The sequence below is a fragment of the Aotus nancymaae genome, unplaced genomic scaffold (assembly GCF_030222135.1).
Source record: "Aotus nancymaae isolate 86718 unplaced genomic scaffold, 86718_ANA_hifiasm-v0.15.2.pri h1tg000072l, whole genome shotgun sequence".
NCBI lineage: Eukaryota > Metazoa > Chordata > Mammalia > Primates > Aotidae > Aotus > Aotus nancymaae.
In genome coordinates this window covers 10009162-10021425 of record NW_026988487.1, presented here as the reverse complement: position 1 = coordinate 10021425, position 12264 = coordinate 10009162, and positions in this window count along the sequence as shown.

Here is a 12264-nt window from a genome sequence, read left to right as displayed (position 1 = left end):
ATATTGTTAAGATATCAATTCTTCCACAGATCGATCTATTCACTGCAATCCTAACTAAAGTTCTAGCAGAGTTTTGGGGTTTGCTTTGTTGTTGTTGTTGTTTGGTAGAAATTGACATCTAAGATTCCAAAATTTACATGGAAATGCAAATGACATAAAATAGTCAAAACATTTTGAAAAAACAACAAACTCAGAAGCCTTACATAATCTGCTTTCAAGACTTACTGTGGTATTGACATGAGGATAGACATAAAAATCAATGAGAATAAAATAGAGTCTAGAAGTAGACAAATGCACATAGAGCTTCAGTTGAATTTGGACAAAGTTCCAAAGCCAATTTAATGGGAAAGAGACAGTCTTTTCAACATATGGTGCTATAACAACTGGATATCCAGATGCAAAATAATAAACTTCTACCCATACCTTACAGCACACATAAAAATCAACTCAAATGGATTAGAGGCCTAATATGAAAGCTAATATTATAAAGCCTCTAGAATAAACAGGCAAATGTAACCTTGGGGTAAGCAAAGATTCCTTCCTTCCCTCCCTCTTTCTCTCCCTCCTTCTTTCCCTTTCTTTCTTTCTTTTTTTTTTTGACAGAGTCTCACTCTGTAGCCCAGGCTGGAGTGCACTGGTATGATCTCCACTCACTGCAGCCTCTGCCTCCTGGGTTCAAGCAATTCTCCTGCCTCAGTCTCCCAAGTAGCTGGGATTACAGGCATGTGCCACCATGCCCAGCTAATTTTCATATTTTTAGTAGACACAGGACTTCACCATATTGTCCAGGCTGGTCTCAAATTCCTGGCCTTAAGCAATTTAGTTAACTTGGCCTCTCAAAGTGCAGGGATTACAGGCGTGAGCCACCACACCCGGTAACAAAGATTTCTTGAGACACAAAAAGTACTAACAATAAAAGAAAAAATCAATAAGTTGCACTTTAAAATTAAAAACTTATTTTTCAAAATGTATAATTTTAAAAAATGAAAAGACAAATCACAGACTAGAAGAAAATACATGCAATACATATGCCTGACAAATGATTCATATCCAGAATACAGTCACCCCTCAATATCTGTGGGGACTTGGTTCTAGGAACCCCTGTGGATACCAAAACCCACAGATGCTTAAGTTCCTTATATAAAACAGTGTAGTATTTGCATATCCTATTCACATCCTCTTGTATACTTTAACTCATATGTAGATTACTTATAATACCTAATACCATGTAAATGCTATGCAAATAATTGTTATACTATATTTTTAAAATTTGTATTATTTGTATTGTTGTATTTTTTTTTAACTTTTTCATCTGTGATTGGTTTAATCTGTGAATACAGAACCCAAAGATATGGAGGGCTAATTGTTTATCAAAACTTCTACAAATGGCCAGGTGTGATGGCTCATGCCTGTAATCCCAGCACTATGGGAGGCTGAGGCGGGGTGACCACGAGGTCAGGAGTTCAAGACCAGGCTGGCCAACATGGTGAAACCCTGTCTCTAAAAAAAAAAGTGCAAAAATTAGCTGGATGCAGTGGTGTGCCTGTAGTCCCAGCTACTCGGGAGGCTGAGGCAGGAGAATCACCTGAAACCAGGAAGTGGAGGTTGCAGTGTGCCAAGATTGTGCCACTGCACTCCAGCCTGGGCGACAGAGTGAGACTCTGTCTCAAAAAAAAAAAAAAAAAACTTCTACAAACTAAAAAGAAAAAAAAAATACAATGCAGTAAAAAAAAAATCGACTTTTAAAAACATTTCAAAATGAGATATTTGAATATCCAATAATCATATAAAAAGGTGTTCCACATCATTTGTCATTAGCTAAATATAAATTAAAACCACAAAATAGACTATTACACTAAATGGCTAAAATTTAAAAGACTGAAAATACTCAATGTAGGCAAAAATATGGATCAACTGGAACTTTCATATATTCTGGTAGAAGTATGAAATAGTACTGCTACTTTGAAAACTGCTTGGCAGTTTTTAATGAAGTTAAACAAACATTCATCATCCGATACAGCAATTCTTTTTTTTGTTGCTTTTATTTTTTTAAGAGATGGGGTCTCGCCATGTTGCCCAGGCTGGTCTCGAGCTCATGAGCTCAAGTGATCTCCCTGCCTCAGCCTCCCAAAGTGCTGGGATTACAGACATGGGCCACTGCACCCAGCCTAACACAGCAATTCAATTCCTAGGTACATACATACCCAAGAGAAATGATATATATACACATATACACAAAACACTTGTACAAGAATGGTCACAGGTTTATATATAATGGCCAAAAACTGAAACAGCCCAAATGTCCATCTACTGGGAATAAACAAACCATGGTATACAAATGAGTAATGGCATACTACTCTGCAACGGTATTAGTCTTCTCGGGCTGCCATACCACAGTTCTGAAGGCTAGGAAGTCCAAGCTAAGGTGTCCGCAAAGTGATGGTGGTGGGGGTGGGACAATCTTAATTAAGTAATTTAATCTTAATTACTTCCTTGGAGGCCCCCTCTCCAAATACAGCCACACCGAGGAATTAAGACTTCATTATATGAATTTGCGGGGGTGGGGGGGATGTAAAATGTTCAAAACAGCAACAAAAAGGAAACTACTGCTAGTTGCAACATAACTGAATAAAGACCTAGAATTCAAAAACGATGAAGTTTAAGAACAAAGAAGTGATCTACGATGTTATAAATCAAAACAGTGGTTGCCTTTGTGTGGGCATAAGGGAAATTGTCAGTGATGGGAATGTTTTTTCTCTTGATCAGGGTGATATTGACACAGGCGAATACATTTGTAAAAATGCATAGAGACTCATCCTCAGAATACAAAAATTATGGCTCAATAAAGTACATTTCCCTATATCAGCTCATATGGACTTACCTCTGAGTAAATTCACCTTTTTAGCAGTTATATAGTCTTCTGTTGTATGAATGTACCATAATTTATCAAACTGTTCACCCACTGATGACATTTAGATTTTAGATTTAGATTTCTCAAGTTTTTGCTATTATAAGCAATGCCATAGTCCACATCCTTGAAGGATAGATTTAAGTTGGATTGTTACAGCTGTTTCCCTAAAAAGATGAAGAGTCTGAAGCCCAGGTGTAAGAATTGACTTTCCAAGGCCTATGGTAATTACCCACTGTGAGACAGGGTGGTAGAACCTGGAACTAAAGAGGCTGGTGTCGTTACATAGAAATATGGATGAGGGGAGATACTGGGTTTCCAAGCAGAATAATGGGAATCATTTAGAATGATTCCACTTCCTATTTTGTGTAACTGCTACATCCTGTGAGTAGTAACGCCTTTGGCTGCCTTAATTTACATCATGCTAAGTTAATTCCTGGGATCCCATAGTACCCTGGACTTAAGTACAACTATGTTCATTTTATATGTTAACATTTTATATGCATTATATTAACATTTATATGCATTTTAACATTTTAACATGTTAACATTTTATATGCATTATCTCATTTGACCATTGCAACTTCACTAGGTATACCTGCTATTAATTCCATGCCTATTTTATAGATGGAAAAACTGAGGCTTAGACCACTCAAGTAACTTTTCTAAGGTTGCACAGGTAATAAGAGGATCAGACAGGTTTCAACCCAGGTCCCAGTACAAAAAGCCTTACTTTTTTTTTTTTTTTTTTAAGAGTCGGGGTCTCACTCTGTTGCCCATCCTGGAGTGCAGTGGCACTGTCTTGGCTCACTGTAGCCTCAGACCCCTGGGCTCCAGTGATCCTCTGTGCCTCAGCCTCCCAAGCAGCTGTGACTACAGGTGGAGCTGCCACACTCGGCTGCAAAGGTCTTACTCTTAACCATTGTATTACACTTCCTTCAAGCATAATGCTTCCCAGGGTTGTTGTGAGGGCTTCAGAAACTGGTTGCAACGTTGATCACTGGTCTCTCTACTCCTTGAAGATTGTGATTACTTCTTTATCTTTCTAAAATCTGGCACACAGTGGAGGTTAAAGGGCTCAGCACTGTGCCTGACATATAGCATGCACTCAGTGAGTGCTAATCATTATTACTATTATTGAAACTACCAAACATTTTTTGAGTAAGTAAACATTTGCATGAATAACTAATTACCTAAATTATTCCTTTAGCAAATAAACAATGAACATAGGGACAACAGGCGACAGTCCTCCTCTCCTGCCAAACATCTCATTTGGAGACAGCTGAACCATGAAGGAAGTGCCAGCCCTCCTCTGGGCATATGTCCGCTCCCCTGCGGGACACAGAAACAGGAAGGGCATCCAATTCAGTGTTGGGGCTCCAGCCCACACTCTGTGCAGGCACCTGAGAGGCAGACCCTCCACACATGTGTGAAGAAAAGAACGAGTTGGTGTGGTGGTAGTGATGGGGTGCATGCACGTGTGTGTGTGTGTGTGTGTGTGTGTGTGTGTGTGTGTGTGTACTGCCTTTTATTCCTTCACAATGAAACCTAACTGCAAATGGCACGGGGTTGCAGGGATGCTTTGGGCAACATGAGAGCACACACAAAGGATGAACATAGGCTTAAGGGTAAGTCACGTGTGCAGGGTCCCAGAACATCAAAAAGGCCCTTGAACCTCTGTTGTATCCTGTTACTCTGCCACCTCATCTTCATTGGAAGAAGACCCTGTGGGCTGGAGGTAGAAGGCATAGGCTGGGGAAGAGTTTTCTCAATCCCACGGGCTGGGAGAGTGCTGCTTCTCTTGACCCACATGACCTTGGGTGCCCGTCAGTATTCAAAGCCTCTGTCCATGAATTAGCTGCCCCTGTGGTCCACTCAAGCTGAGCCCTGAGCCCTTATCTGAGCCTAACTCTTCATTTGCCTGCCTGGCTCCTGCCTCACCCTGCCTAGTGCATTGATGGGTTTGTCTCCTTGGTAAAAAGACCCCCAGAACTCTCAGTCCAGCTGCCTTGCTCAGAGAAGACCCTATCACAGATGGGATTTGACTCTTTCAGCCCCTCTGCCTGACTGGCTGACATTACCCACATCTTGGGGGGGTGGGGAGCAGGGGACAGCATGCCCACCAGCCTGTTGACTTAAGGCAACACCTGTAAGCACTTGCTAAGATGACATTTTCCCCCTGAGCTGGCTCCTGCCTCACCTGGCATAGTTACTGCAATCCTTCTTTTATGCCTCCAAAAGCCCTTACTCTCATTTTGTAGTTAAGTTTTCAGAGCCTTGCTCATTTAAGGCAATTTTGGTTTCTCTTTTATGGTAATTCTTAAACCGTTAAGTGAAACTTGTTTGAAATATCTGTCACTCTGTTATTACAGAAACAATATAACAAGAAATACATTTTCATGTAAGACTCTGCATAGCAGCCAGAAAAGATAAATTGTTCTCACACTTAAATATTTGAATTTGAAAATATCAAGACAAAGAGATGGAAAAAAATGAGCCAATAGATAAGGGGTATAGAGGATCAAATTGGGATCCAACCAATGGAGTTTCCGAAAAAGGAGGACAGGAAAAACAGGAGAGGAAATTATCAGAGAACTAATACAGGAAAATTTCTCAGAGGTGAAAGACACAAGAGCGGAGATTAAGAGACCTCAGGACGGCCGGGCGCGGTGGCTCACGCCTATAATCCCAGCACTTTGGGAGGCCGAAGTGGGTGGATCACGAGGTCAAGAGATCGAGACCATCCTGGTCAACATGGTGAAACCCCGTCTCTACTAAAAATACAAAAATTAGCTGGACATGGTGGTTCACGCCTGTAGTCCCAGCTACTCGGGAGGCTGAGGCAGGAGAATTGCTTGAACCCAGGAGGTGGAGGTTGTGGTGAGCCGAGATTGCGTCATTGCACTCCAGCCTGGGTAACAAGAGCGAAACTCTGTCTCACAAAAAAAAAAAAAAGAGAGAGAGAGACCTCAGGACAATGAATGAAACAAGACCCACACCTAAAAGCTACGTTGTGAAATAAGAGGTCACCAAGGATAAAGAGAGCACCCTAAAACTTCCACGAAAGGTCAGATTCCTTATGAAGCAATAAGAATGACAATGAATCCAGGTTTTATTTTTTAAACAAATTTTGGGGGCAGCTGGAGTGCAGTGGCATGATCTCGGTTCACTACAACCTCCACCTCCCGGGTTCAAGCAATTCTCCTGTTTCAGCCTCCTCAGTAGCTGGGATTACAAGTGTGTGCCACCATACCCGGCTAATTTTTGTATTTTTAGTAGAGACCAGTATTTTTGCCAGGCTGGTCTCAAACTTCTGACCTCATGTAATCCTCTTGCCTCAACCTCCCAAACTGCTGAGATTACAAGCATGAGCCACTATGCCCAGCCCAAATATTTTTTCTTTTTTTCTGGCAAGTATGTAAAGCAAGAATCAGGATTTTTCAATAGGAAAATCAATATGGAGGGTAATAGATCAGTGTCTTCAAAGTTTTAAGGGAATTTTATTTACAACTGAGGATTCAATGCCCAGCCCCATTATCAGTCAAGTAGAAAGGCGGAATAAGGAAATTTCTAATCATAAAGGATTCAGAAGTTTTACCTACTACACACTTCTGTGTAGGATGTCACTCAGTGGTGTGCTCTGGCAAAATAAAGAAAAATCTAGATGGCAACCTAAGCCTCAGAAACTGTGTCTGAACCCAGGAAAGCATGGAGTGAAGTCCCCAAATGACGACCGTCCAGACTTCAGTGGGAGGACAGGGGCTGTAGAAGGTAGACCTTGGGAAGGGCAAAACTCAACAGAATGCCCACTGGGATGGAAAGTCAGGGGGAAACTGGGAATATGATCAAGTCAAATAGTGCAAGAAAAAAAGAAAAGCATTTTGAAATCCCAGATCAGGGCGGAGAGCGACGGCTCACGCCTGTAATCCCAGCACTTTGGGAGGCCAAAGCAGGCAGATCACAAGGTTAGGAGATCAAGACCATCCTGGCTAACACAGTGAAACCCTGTCTCTACTAAAAATACAAAGAAATAGCTGGATGTGGTGGCACACACCTGTAGTCCCACCTACTCAGGAGGCTGAGGCAGGAGAATCGCTTGAACCTGGGAGGCAGAGGTTGCAGTGAGCTGAGATCGTATCACTCCACTCCAGCCTGGGCAACACAGTGAGACTCCATCTCAAAAAAAAGAAAAAAAAGAAATTCCAGATCAAAGAAAAGTATCACAAGAAAGCAAATACAGACAGATATAATACTAGCTGGACAAAGACCCATAGGTGTATGGTTTCAATAATGTAAGCATTGTATATTAATCTTATAATCAATCTATAAGCAAAGCATGGAAGAATTAATTAGAATTATGAAACAGAATGAGGAAGCTCTCAGTCAGCAGAATGTAAAAGTATATATGACAGAGACTTGGAGAGAAAAGGTAGGAAAAGAGGGAGAGCTGAGGCACCAGCCACCTCTTATAAAGCACTGGTGGGTGGTGTCAGGAGATACTAGTAGACGAAAAAGAGATAATCTAAGCTATTTCTGAAGGTGACAATTGTAGCCAAAATAGGGATATAGCTGTGTTGGGAGGATGGAAGGAAGGGAGATGGAGGACAGGTGTAAGTGAGCTAAGTCATTTTCCAATGTAACAGGAAGTCAATGAATATGCATTTAAAATGTGAAATAAAAAACCAACAGTATTTACTTAGGGACATGCAGAAAACATTCAGAGAAAAACATCTAAAAAGGTGAGAAGTGGTTGCTCTGGGGATTGAAGAACAGGGGACTCTGCTATTTGACTTAAAAATGCATCTTAAAGCACAGTTATAGTCCATATGCTCTATTTTCGAAGGGATATAAGCCTGTAATAAATTGGAGATTTCTCAAATATAGCTAGGGGTTGGAATGAGAAGGAAGCCGGCTTCAGTGGCAGTTAGCTGCACTGATATGGAGCCCCTCTTCCCTCTGCAGTTAAGGTCGGAGCAGTGACCCCCATATTTGTTTGGTGGGATGCAGGGGGTTGGGTTTTTCCACATCTACTATTTCATTCTATCCTTTTCCCAACCCCCTGAGTTGGGAATGTGAGGGAAGGGATGATGTCTCCTCATTTTATATGCGGGATGTGGGCTTACGAGGGTAACTTGTCAGAATGTGAAATGACCCACTTCTGCAGTGGTGGTGCTAGGAAAGGTGCTTGGTCCATCTTTTATTGAGATCTGTGAGCCCTGAAATCAGCAGGGGAAGAGCGGGTGGTACTGGGAACAGGACAGACAGGGAAGGCTGGGCAGGGCTCTGCAGGGGCAACTCTTACTGTGGTTTCATTCCCAAGAACACACAAAGCCAAAATTCAAATGCAGGCTGTCTCCATAAGACCCCCTGCCACATCTATTTTTTTAAATCATATTCTTATTGTCAAAACAATATAATGACTTTAAAGGAATGTGCTTAAATCACCCATAATCCTCCCCATGCCTGTGCACAATAATTAGATTTTTTTTGTGATCCTTTTCTAGTCTTTTTCTGCAATATACATAATTCTACATAGCTCTGATCCTCGTGTACATATAATTTGGTTAGCATTCTATCTCTTACAAATGGTGTTGTTTCTACAGTCTGGATAATTATTTGTTTTAATGGCTATACATCATGCAGGATCATTTTTGATTAACTACAATACCCTGGGTTAACAGTTCATTATGGTGCCAAGGATTATCTTTATTCTTTAACCCTTTATTTTGCTTTTATATAAGGCTGTTCCATTTACAGAAAACATTCATATCTAGCTCACAACTTCAGAGCGTATAACAGAGGCTAGTGTAATCATCTCCACTATGCAGATGGAAAAACTGAGGTCCGGCATGATCAAGCAACTTGCCCAACATCAGACACACAGCAAGGATGGGGAAGAGCAGAAACCTTCCTCCAGGACTTTCTCTCCAGCGCCAGTGTTCCTGAGTCATACACCTTCCTAAGAATTTTTACAGGTGAGGAAGCTGGGGCCCAGAGATACGAGGTAACTTGCCTGAGGTCACGTAGTAGAACCAGAAGTCAAATTCAGGCACGCTAACTCCAAAGCCAGATCTCTCTCAAACAATCTACACAGCCTCCTCAGACCCCTTCCTCTCAGAGTGCCTCCCTTGTGTTTCTGCATTCTCATCCCTTCCACCACTTGCTCTCAGTCTTGGCAGGTGGCAGCCCTCAGGTCAGTGCTGGGCCGTCCACATTCGATTTAGAGGAAACCACAGGTTCAACCCAGAGCCAGCTGCAGGGGAAGCATGCTTCTTGGGCAGAGTCCATGGGTGACTTGGGTTTTTTTTTTTTCTTTTCAGTTTTATTTGGTTAATTGATACTAGTGGTAAGATTTACCATTTTAACCTTTTTTTTTTTTTTTTTGTGAGACAGAGTCTCCATCACCCAGTCTGGAGTGCAGTAGTACGATCTTGGTTCATTACAGTCTCTGCCTCCCAGGTTCAAGCAATTCTCCTGTCTCAGCCTTCTGAGTAGCTGGGATTACATGGGATTATACCACACCCAGCTAATTGTTCTCACTAGAGACAGTGTCTAACCATGTTGGCCAGGCTGGTTCTTTTTGAGATGGAGTCTCCATTACCCAGGCTGGAGTGCAGTGGCACGATCTCAGCTCACTGCAACCTCTGCCTCCCAGGTTCAAGCAATTCTCTTGCCTCAGCCTCCCAAGAAGCCAGGACTACAAGCACCTGCCACCACATCCAGCTAATTTTTGTGTACTTTTAGTCGAAACGGGGTTTTGCCATGCTGGCCAGGCTGCTCTCAAACTTCTGACCTCAGGTGATCCACTTGCTTTGGCCTCTCAAAGTGCTGGGATTACAGGCGTGAGCCACCGAGCCCTGACCCCATCTTAATCATTATTAAGTGTATAGTTCAGTAGCATTAAGTATGGTCACTTTTACGTCTGTTGAGACAGTCTCCCTCTGTTGCCCAGGCTGGAGTGCAGTGGTGCCATCTCAGCTCATCACAACCTCTGCCTCCTGGGTTCTAGCGATTCTCCTGCCTCAGCCTCCCGAGTAGCTGTGATTACAGGCACCTGCCACCACACCCCGCTAATTTTTTGCATTTTTAGTAGATACAGGGTTTTTGCGGCGTTGCCCAGTATGGTCTCGAACTCTTGAGCTCAGGTGATCCACCGGCCTTGGCCTCCCAAAGCGCTGGGATTACAGGAATGAGCCACTGCCAGTACATTCACGCTGACATATGACTATTGCCGCCCTCCGTCTCTAGAACTTTTGCCACCTTCTGCAACTGGAACTCTATAACCATTAAACAGTTCTCCATTCTCCCGTCCCTCCCCACCAGCCCAACAACCACCATTCTACTTTGTCTCTAGGAATTTGACTACTCTAAGTACTTAATATAAGTAGAATCATACAATATTTCTCCTTCATGTCTAGCTTATTTCACTTAGTATGACGTCCTCAAGGTTTATCTATGCTGTAGTGTGTGTCAGAATCTTTTTATTTTTATTTTTTTTTTGAGACAGTCTTACTCTGTCTTACAAAGACTGTCTTTGAGACAGTCTTACACTGCTGGAGTGCAGTGGTGTGATGTTGGCTCACGGCAGCCTCTGCCCCATATCCTGGGTTCAGGTGATCCTCCCAACTCAGCGTCCGAGTAGTTGGGACCACAGGGGCACACCACCAAGCCTGGCTATGTTTTTGTACTTTTGGTGGAGACGGGGTTTCACCTTGTTGCCCAGGCTGGTCTCAAACTCCTGAGCTCAGGTGATCCGCCTGCCTCAGCCTCCCAACGTGCTGGGATTACAGGTGTGAGCCACTGTGCCAGGCTCATTAAATGGAATAATATTCTATGATCTCTATATACATATTTTGCTTTTCCTTTCATCCATTAATGGTCATTTGAGTTGTTTCCCCTTTTGGCTATTGTGAATAATGCTACTATGAACATTGGTATACAGATATCTTCTATATGCGAGTCTCTGCTTTCAAGTCTTTGGGGTATGATATGGTTTGACTCTATATCCCCAACCAAGATGTCCTTCAGTAGGTGAACAGAGAAATAAACTGTGGTATATTGTGGTGAATTGTGATCCCAAGTGTCGGAGGTGGGGCCTGGTGAGGGGTGATTGGCTCGTGGAGGTGGTTTCTAATGATTTAGCACCAACTCCCTAGGGCTGTCTCCCAATAGAGTTCTCACAAGATCTGGTTAACAAGTATATAGCACTTCCTCCTTCGCTCTCTCTCTCCTGCTGCCGTGTGAAGATGTCCTGGCCTCCCCTTTACCTTCCACCATGATTGTAAGTTTCCTGAGGTCTCCCCAGCCATGCTTCCTGTATAGCGTGTTGAACTATAAGCCAATTAAACCTCTTTTCTTAATAACTTACCCAGTCTCAAAGTAGTTCTTTACAGCAGTGTGAGAACATACTAATACAGGTTATATATCCAGAAGTAGATGAGTTTTTAAAAACAAATCAAAACCATCCTACTGTGTTTCTAGCTTTGCAGGGGGCAGGGATGGGGGGAGAGCACTGTATAAGAGTGGATGGTGGGAGACAATATTTGCAAATCATATATCTGACAAGAGGCTTGTATCCAGAATATGGAAGGAAAAAAAAAAGCTCTCACAACTCAATAATAAAAAGACAAATAACCCAATTAAAAAATGGGCAAAGGATCTGAATAGACATTTCTCCAAGGATGATATGCAAATGGATAATAAGCATATGAAAAGCTGCTCTGTGTCATTAGTCATTGGGGAAATGCAAAACAAAACCACAGTGAGATATGACTTCACACCCACTAGGATGGCTAGAATAAAAAAGTCAGACAAGGATGTGGAGGAATCAGAACCTTCATGTACTGCTGGTGGTAATGTGAAATGATACACTCGCTTTAAAAAACAGTCTGGCAGTTCATCTCATGGTTAAATATAGAGTTACCATGACCCAGCAATTGCTCTCCTAGGTACATGCCCAAAAGAACTAAAAACAGTATTTGTTTGTTTGAAAACAGGCTCAGTTTGTTCATAACAGCACTGTTCACAATAACCAAAAGGTGGAAAACACCTAAATGCCCATCAACTATAAGTAGATAAACAAAATGTTACATCCAAGGAATATTATTCAACCAAGAAAAGAAAGAAAGTGTAGCAGCTGTATTGATAACTGCCCAAACTTGGAAGCAACCAAGATGTCCTTCAGTAGGTGAACAGAGAAATAATCTGTGGTATATCTAGACAATGAAATATTATTGACATGCGACTAAGTGAAAGAAGCTGATCTGAAAAGGCTACATACTGCATGATTCTAACTATATGACATTCCAGGAAAAGCAAAACTGTGGAGACAGTAAAAATATCAATGGTACTTCAGG